This window comes from Pteropus alecto, unplaced genomic scaffold (assembly GCF_000325575.1).
Source record: "Pteropus alecto unplaced genomic scaffold, ASM32557v1 scaffold79, whole genome shotgun sequence".
Lineage (NCBI taxonomy): Eukaryota > Metazoa > Chordata > Mammalia > Chiroptera > Pteropodidae > Pteropus > Pteropus alecto.
The window spans coordinates 17,172,025-17,180,861 of NW_006494612.1; the positions used below are offsets into that span (position 1 = coordinate 17,172,025).

The 8,837-nt window shown below is 33.2% G+C and overlaps 1 pseudogene; it reads left to right on the forward strand.

Moving 5' to 3' along the window:
* Positions 1–3,174: 3,174 nt before the first annotated feature.
* Positions 3,175–3,293, forward strand: LOC112474393 (annotated as a pseudogene).
* The last annotated feature ends 5,544 nt before the right edge of the window (positions 3,294–8,837 follow it).

Below are 8,837 nucleotides of genomic sequence, written 5' to 3' on the forward strand. Positions count from 1 at the left end.
CAAACTATTTGCCAAAGTGGTACGACCACTTTACAGTCCTCCAGCATTGTATGAGTTGTATGTAGTTCTTCCACATTCTTGTCAACACTTGGTAAGGTCAGTTTTTTTAAATTTTAGCCATTCTAATAGGTGTACATTATCTCCTTGTGGTTTTAATTTCCATTTTCCCAATTTAGAAAAAAAGAGAGAGAGAAAAGATTTAAACAGAAATTTCACCTTAAAGAATATACTGATGGCATATAAACACAAGAAAAGATGCTCAATGTCATTAGTTATATAAATCGAAATTATTCAATATGTATATTTTTTTAGACTGACTTCTTTGATTTAGTGATATGTATTTCAGATTCATCCATGCTTTTTCCTGGTTTGATAGCACATTTTATTGTTAAATAATATTACATTATATAGTTATGCCACAGTTTTTTTATTCATTTACTTATTTAAAGACATCTTGGTTGCTTCCAGCTTTAGGAATTATAAATAAAGCTGCTATAAACATTCACAGATAGATTTTTGTGTGTATGTAAGTTTTTGAATCAGTTGGAATAGGAATGTGATTGCTGAATCATACAGTAAGTCTGTTTTGCTCTATTAAAAACTGGCAAAAGCTCTTCCGTAGTGGATTTGTTCTTTCTTTCTTTTTCCTTTTTTTTTTTTTAAAAAAAAAAAAACATTTTAAGAAGACTTTTAATTAAAAAGAAGCTCTAAAGCACATCTCAGGGACCTAAGTTTCCTTTTCATTTGGACATCGTTCTGTCAAAAAGCCTTACTCTGTGCTGATAAGAAAATGGGTTTCACAGTTCGAATTCAACAAAGAGGTTTGGTTACATGATTAATTAACTGATGCAAAGGTCTTGTGGGAAGTTAAAATTGGGTGACCCTTTATTCTTGTCAATGCAGGAAGATAAAGATTCTCTTGCTGTAACTGGTACATAGTTTACTAAAGGAAATTAGTTTCAGGTCGGGTTCATTTTCCAGCTGTCAAGCCTGTTTCCTAAGATCTTCCCAGTTATTACTGGTTCCTGCCACCATTTTTGTCATTCAACATCAGTCCCACAGTGGATTTCATATGTAGTTTTTGTTGTTATTATGGAATTTTAAGTGTTTTTAATTTCAATTTTGTTTTCTTCTTACACCCACTGCTATTTAGAAGTATCTTCAATATTAACACATGTATAGATTAAAATTTTTTTCTTTTTGTAATTAATTTTGTTTAGTTTTGACTGGTGAGAGAACAGGATGTTTCTTTGAAATTTATCGAGATATGTTTTACAAAACAGTATATAGTGAATTGTTTAAATGTTACATGTGTGACTGAGAAGAATGTATATATTCTAATTGGTACAGAATTTTATATATACTATTGGATCAAACATGGTACTTAAGTGTTTCCATTTTCTATATGCTTACTACTTTTTAAAATTCATGTAATCTATTAATAATGGAGACATGTGTTTTGAAACCTGATAATATAGGGTTAAACTTTTAGGATCTCTTTGATGGCTGGCATTTCTTGTTTTATATGGTTTCAAGCTATTTTAATTGGTGCACACTAGTTGGAATTGTTAAATTCCAACTTTTATCATTATATAGTGAACTTATCTTTTTCTAATAATTATTTTTTCCTTAATATCTATTTGGATCCATAATATAGCCATTGCAGCTTTCTTTTTGTTAGTATTTGCCTGTTTTATGTTTTTCTACATAGTTACATTGAAACATTTCATGTCTTTGCATTTGATGTATCATATAAATAGTATGGAGGTATATTTTTTTCACCTGACTTGGGTTTCTCTTTTATACAAGTTTAGTCAATTTAAAATTTTTGCAGCTATTTATGTATTTGGATGTTTCTTCTATTATTCGATTTTGATTTTCATTTGTGTTGCTTTCTCTGTGCTCTAATGTTGTTGCTTAAATTTTCTTTCCTTTTATTTTTGGATCGATTGAATTTTTATTGTCTGTTTTATTTTTCTCTTTATTGGTTTAGAATTTATACACTCTATTTCAGTTCTTTTAGTGGATACCCTTGAGAATTTACAGTGCATAATGAAGGTCTGGCCCCGCGCAGAAGATCTCAGGTCCAAGTTCTAAAGATTCTAATCGTTATGTTGCTATATGCAAGTGCCTTGTGGTTACTGTTCAGTTCCCCCAGCTCAGGCCTCAGTTTATACTAAATTTATAGTATCACCCTGAACTAGTTACAACACCTGATATGCGTATTTTTTTTTAATTGTATGAGAATGTCTTAAGAAGGTGAATATTGGATCTTGCCAATTCTCTTTAAACAACTGACACCATTCAGCAGAACATTTACCTGAAAAAATAAAAGTCAAGCGATTTTTACCTCAGCACAACAGACATGCAGTACTGTATTCTGTAATGTTTCATCAGCTACAGTAGTTTTATTAGGTATTGGCTCTTGGGCAAGCCGCCCCGTGCTACTAGGGATAGAAGTAATTGATAGATATTTTATTGCATGGTGCCTGTGCTACTAGGGATAGAAGTAATTGATAGATATTTTATTGCATGGTGTCTGTGACCTGTCAGTTAATCCACTATAAACATTCCTGGGGGAGAGAACTTAGCCCTTAGCTACCACACCACTAGAAATTGTTTTTCTGTTTATATTCAAAGTATAAATTCATGTTCTCTGTGTAATTATATTAGTTAGTATTTCCAAAATGATGTTAAATAATTGTGGTGATCATAAACATCTTTGACTTGTTCCTGATTCTAGTGGAAATGCTTCTAGGATTGTCATTGATAAACATGATGTTGGCTTTTGGTTTGAAATGGTATAAATGTATAAAATATTTATTTTTGTAAGTTAAGGATCTATTCTTAAAATCTATTTCAGTAAACAACTTTAGTTACTTTTTTATATTATTCATTTATTCACTTACTCATTCATGTATTCATTTATTGTGGTAAGAACATTTAACATGAGATCTACCCTTTTAACAAATTTGTAAGTGTGCAATATAGTTTTGTTAACTGGCACAATGTTGTACAGAAAACCTTTAGAACTTATGCATCTTATATAACAGAAACTTTCATTAAATGGCAATTCCATATTTCTCTCCATGCCCAGCCCCTGGCAATTAAACCATTCTATTCTTTGCTTCTCTGAATTTGACTCTTTTAGATACCTCATAAAAATGGAATCATGTCTACAGCCATGAGACCCTGAACAAGCCAGATCCTGGCTGATCTTGGAAGCTAAGCAGGGTCAGGCCTGGTTAGTACTGGGATGGGAGACCACCTAGGAAGACCAAGTGCTGTAGGCATAAAAAATAAAAAGTAAGGGATTATAAACTTGCAATCTGTGAGGTCAACCAAGGGTTGCCTTGCCTAAAAAAAAAAAAAAGTGAATCATAAAATATGTGTCATTTTGTGACATTTCACAATAAGTCCTCCAGATTTATCCATGTTGTTACATATTGCAGGATTTTCTTCCCTTTTAAAGACTAATATTTCATTGTATGTATATTTCACATTTTCTTTATGCACTCAGGATCAGATGACTTTACTTGTGAATTTTACTAAATAATTAAAAAAGAATTAATGCCAATCCTTCTCAAAGTCTTCCAAAAAAGAAAAAAAAAAAAAAACTAATGAGAAGAGAATACTTCAAAACTCATTTTATGAAAGCAGCATTAATCAGATATCAAAGCCAGACAAAGACACTACAAGAAAACTACATACCAATATCCCTAATGACTATAGATGCAAAAATCCTCAACAAAATACTAGCAAACTGAATTTCACAGCATATTAAAAGGCTGACAGATCATGCCCAAGTGTGATTTGTCCCTGGGAGATAAGGACGGTACCACATTAACAGAATGAAGGAAAAAGCCACATGATTAACTCAACAGATGCAGAAAAGCATTGGACAAAATTCAACACCTTCCGTAATAAAAACTTCCAACAAACTAGGAGTAGAAAGAAATTCCCTCAATGTAATAAAAGCATATATGAAAAGCCCACAGGTAATTTCTTACTCAGCAGAAAGACTAAAAACATTTCCTCTAAGGTAGGGAACAAAGCAAGTTGCCCACTCTGTCCACTTCTATTCAACATAGTATAAGAACATAGTATCCTAGCCAGAGCAATTTGTCTTCTAAATGTTTCTATACTCCTTGCTAAGGATCCAGTATAATGTAATTTTCCCCATGAAAATCTTGTAGGTTGAAAAAGCTCAGAAATTCTGAAAAGGGCTTGAACCAATTACAGAGATCCCACACTGGCCCAGCTTTCATATTTCTCACTAAGAGCATAGGGGCTTTTAGTATGTGGCCCAGAGCAAAAAAAGATTTAGAATATTTTCATAACAGGTGGTTCCTCAAATAGTTATTAAAGCCAATAGAGAGTTCTTATGTTTTTAATCTCTTACGACCATTTCACCAGGGTTCTACTTTCCAATATAGCAAACCACTATCATTCTTAAATTGACCAAATAGTTTGTAATTTAAATCATATGCAAAATGTATCATTACCTTTCAGCACACCAGGCATCTATTTCCTCTGACTCACTTCTGCTCTCCACTCACCTGTGTTCTCTCACTAGGGTGGCATGTAAAGATTTCTAAAAGTAAACATGGAATCCATTGAAGATTTTATTAGTCCTAGCTAGTAAAAACAGTTTTAAATAAAACTGCTAAATTATCCGGTTCCATACATTTTATTTTCCTACATACAAAAGAAAATTTTAGGTGCGCGCTATTAAGGGAAAGGCTGTATTACACAGCCTGTATATCTTACAAGGCTCATAATCACATTATATGTGGCATGTGGATGGTGAATACTTTGCAACAGTAAATGTTCTTTCTGAACATCTGTTTCTGAAAAAGGAAAAAGCAATAACTAAAAGTTCTGAAATTAAATATCTTTAAAATTCTATATTTTTATTTTTAACCTGATTTTATTTTTATAATAATATTTGTTTTAAAAGTGCAAAACTTGAAACTGTCTCCCCAATAATACAAGTGATGAGTGACACCCACCTCTATACTAGCCATAATTACCAGGAGGTTTTACATCTAGAAATGAAAGATTTTATAGATTTGTGAGTCGCAGTCCAATTTCATTTTCTCAATGAATGGAGGGTGGAATACATTTCTAGTCAGACCTTGTCAACAATCTCCATAACCTGGCAAACTGATATGTTGTAAAGAACAATGGCTCTATATTAGCAAGTTGAAGATTGAAGGCTGTTTTGTTTTTTTTTGCTGCTTACCAGCAATATCTGGTAAGTTACTTAACCTTTCTCATGCTTAACCTTTCTCATCCACATTTCCTCACTTGGAAAGGTGGATGATAATTACCCTGCAATATATTTTTTTAAATTATAATAATATATATAAAGCCTTTGACATAAAGTCTTCTAAGGCATTGAAAAATGATATTATTTACATGTGTATACAATATCTGAGGTTGCTTACGCATTTGTTCTTTGGTTTATACTACTTTTGTTATATGTGACATAGAATGCCAGAGCTAAAAAAAAGACCTTAGAGATTATCTAGTTGCCATTAACTCCCTAATTTTATAACTGAGAAAACTATCACCATCATGTTAAGAGCTATCCAAGGTCATATAGTGAATTAATAGCACAGCTAGTCTTAGAAATCAAATTCTGGTTCTAATTTTAGCGTGTTTCTATGTTACTGCTGGCACATTCCTGATTTACGTATAGAAGCAAAAAAAAAAAAAAAAAAATCTGTAATTACCTTTTTCCTATCAGGACCTTATACTCTTCCTACCGGACACTTTCAATTTATTAAAAAAAAAAAAAAAAAAAAAAAAAAATTCTGTAATTAACTTTTTCCTATCAGGACCTTATACTCTTCCTACCTAGTAGAATTGTGTTAGGTCATCTATCAGAGATAGTTGGCTATTAATTGAAGGATAGTTGTGTGTTTGTCTTGTGTGTTGTGGACAGTTGCAGTTGAACAGTTGCATTTTGTGATGATTTTCCTAGTGTTGATTTCTCTTAAAATATTACTTCAGACAAATTTAAACTTTTTCCTATCAGGACCTTATACTCTTCCTACCTAGTAGAATTGTGTTAGGTCATCTATCAGAGATAGTTGGCTATTAATTGAAGGATAGTTGTGTGTTTGTCTTGTGTGTTGTGGACAGTTGCAGTTGAACAGTTGCATTTTGTGATGATTTTCCTAGTGTTGATTTCTCTTAAAATATTACTTCAGACAAATTTAAACTGATCAACTTGTGCTTTAGCTTTCTAAAGCAGATTCTAAAGGTTTTTCTCTTAACATTAGTGATGATCATTTTTTAAAACTCCATTTTGACTCAAAATCGTGAGAAAATCAATGCTTTTGTCCAAAACAAATGCTTTTTGTCAGTGCATCTTAACTTCTTCTGAAGAAGACATTTCATAAGTTAGACAATCTTTTTCATTCATCAAGTCAGATGCTCTGAGAGATTGATTATAACTGTCCTTACATGTCTATCTGTGTGATGATTAGAGCCAAAATTCTGGAAGTGTCTAAAGCCAGATGGGTGAAAGAGTATAAACTAAGCCTTACCAGTTTAAATGGGTGACTCTTCTAATTCAATTCACTATGTAAAGTAAATGACAAAAGCAACTATACTGAATTAAAAAGAAAAGTTTCTTAAAAGAAACAAAAGCTAAAGAAATTAGCATTTCCAGTTTGAAAGCTTAAGAATGACTGGGACTTAGAGAAAATTCAAACCTACCTTCAGTAGTATGGATCACAATTTCCTCACTAACCTTGATTTTGCTAACATCTTCTGTCTTCAATGTATTATTGAACAAATATTAGTCCCTTAAGAGAGGGCAACGTCAATATAAAATTTGCTTACTTACCTAAAAGAATCCCTGATAGTATTAAAAACTAGCTTGGTGGTAACTATAAAGAACATTGAGAAATGGCAAAATTGCAAATCTTTACAAGTGAAACATATTCCCACGAGAACGAATACAAAGGACCTTGATAAAACAAAAAAAATAATTTTTTTAATGCTCAACTTTTAGTCTCTGAGCTGATGACATATTATATTTACATGAACAAATTGGTGATGGTTTTTAAGAACTCTCTGTCAACAAATAATACATTAATTTCATTGAGTTCTCATATACTACTCTGTGATAAGTACTATCATTCCATTTTCCAAATAAAGAAACAGACTCAAAGAGGTTAAAAGGACTTGTACAATTTTGTATATTTAGAATTTGAGCAAAGTCTAATAGCCTATATCCTGAAATATAAATGTTTGAATTTGTATGAGTGAAGAAAATAATCGTGATAGGACTGCAAGTATTTTAAGAAACTTTTAAATGATAACATTTAAAAGATGTTTCAAAATTAATTCTCCCAAATCATTTTTTGGTCTTCACATCCTTTTTGCTTTCTTTTCTTTCATAGCAAAGCTTCTGGATTCTAGGAGTCTTCTCTAGTAGTGTTTGCAATTCTTCACCTCCTGTTTCCCCCACCTCTCACTGCCATCTGGCTTTGCTTTCATCATTGCTTGAAACTGCTTTGTCTACAGATGAACAATGATTACATATTGCTTAATTCTACAAGCCATTTTCAATCTTTGCCTTACATGACCCAGGCAGCACTAAATTCTTATAATCCAAGTTTCCTCTAGCTTCAATAGGCTGTGGATGCCAATTGGTCAAATTCGCAGAAATAATTTATATTCCATTTTTATATATCCAGTGTTCCTTCCCCCTTATTCTGATAAAGCATAGCTATTCCTTTGAGGGAACAGCTTCTCTCTGACTCCACTGACTTGTAGAAGGGAGTTTGCTCAGTCAGACAATCATAGTGTTTAGTATACGAAGTGGCCAATCTGAGTGAATCAGTGATTTCCCTAGGATTATTAAATAATAAAATAAGAAGAGAAGTTCCTAATTTTTTTCCAGGTCACTAAGCTGGAAGAAAAGCCTAGGTGTGTCAGAAACCATCTGTTCTTACCCTCTCACAAATAAAACACACATACACACCCATGGTGTATGGAAGAAGCCTTTGGAAGACAAAGAGAATAAAGCGAACATATAGAGAAAACTGAAACAAGAGTTGGAGAAAAAGAAATGTGCTCTGAAGCCAGTATTGGAGTCCCTGAATCCTTTCCTGTCTATCCCAGGTTTGTGAGCCACAAAGCCTGTGTTTAGCAGAGCTGGCTGCCATTGGGTTCCTGTCATTTGCATTTCTGAAGAGACTTGACTTACCTACCTACTATTCACTGCTAGTGGAGTGTGATGATGATATCCCCGAATGTCCCAGAGCCCTAGTGCTGCTAAAATTGAAGTCCCACAACCATGCTGTGATTTATGAAGAAACAGAAGAATCTTCTTGTCTCATTCTCATTTTTGTTATCTAGACATAAAAAGCAACACAGCTGGGCTTCCATGTTTCAGAGTTTCTGATGAAAAACACTGACGTCTGCAGCTGCCTCTCTCCTGATAGGGTATTTATGTGAAGAAAGACCTTTCTTTTTCAGACAAAAGCCCTTGGATAAATCTTCTCATGTACCTACCTGCCAGCTCCTTAGACGATCCTGCACACGTCTGAGTCCTGGCCCTGCTACACACACATTACTCTTTCCTCCCCGTTGAAATAATCATTCCTTCGTTTATATGTCACTCTTATTAGTTTTCATCTCTTTGCTCTTCTCGTTCTCCTTCCCAGTCTTCACTGTAGGCTGTTCTTCCTCTACTTTTCCTTAAAAGATTTTTGTTGCAGGGATCCATGTCTTTAATATGTTTCTATTCTTACCCAGCCTTCTATCCGAGAAACTCCATTCTGCTCTATGCCATCAGATACTACCTATATACGAGT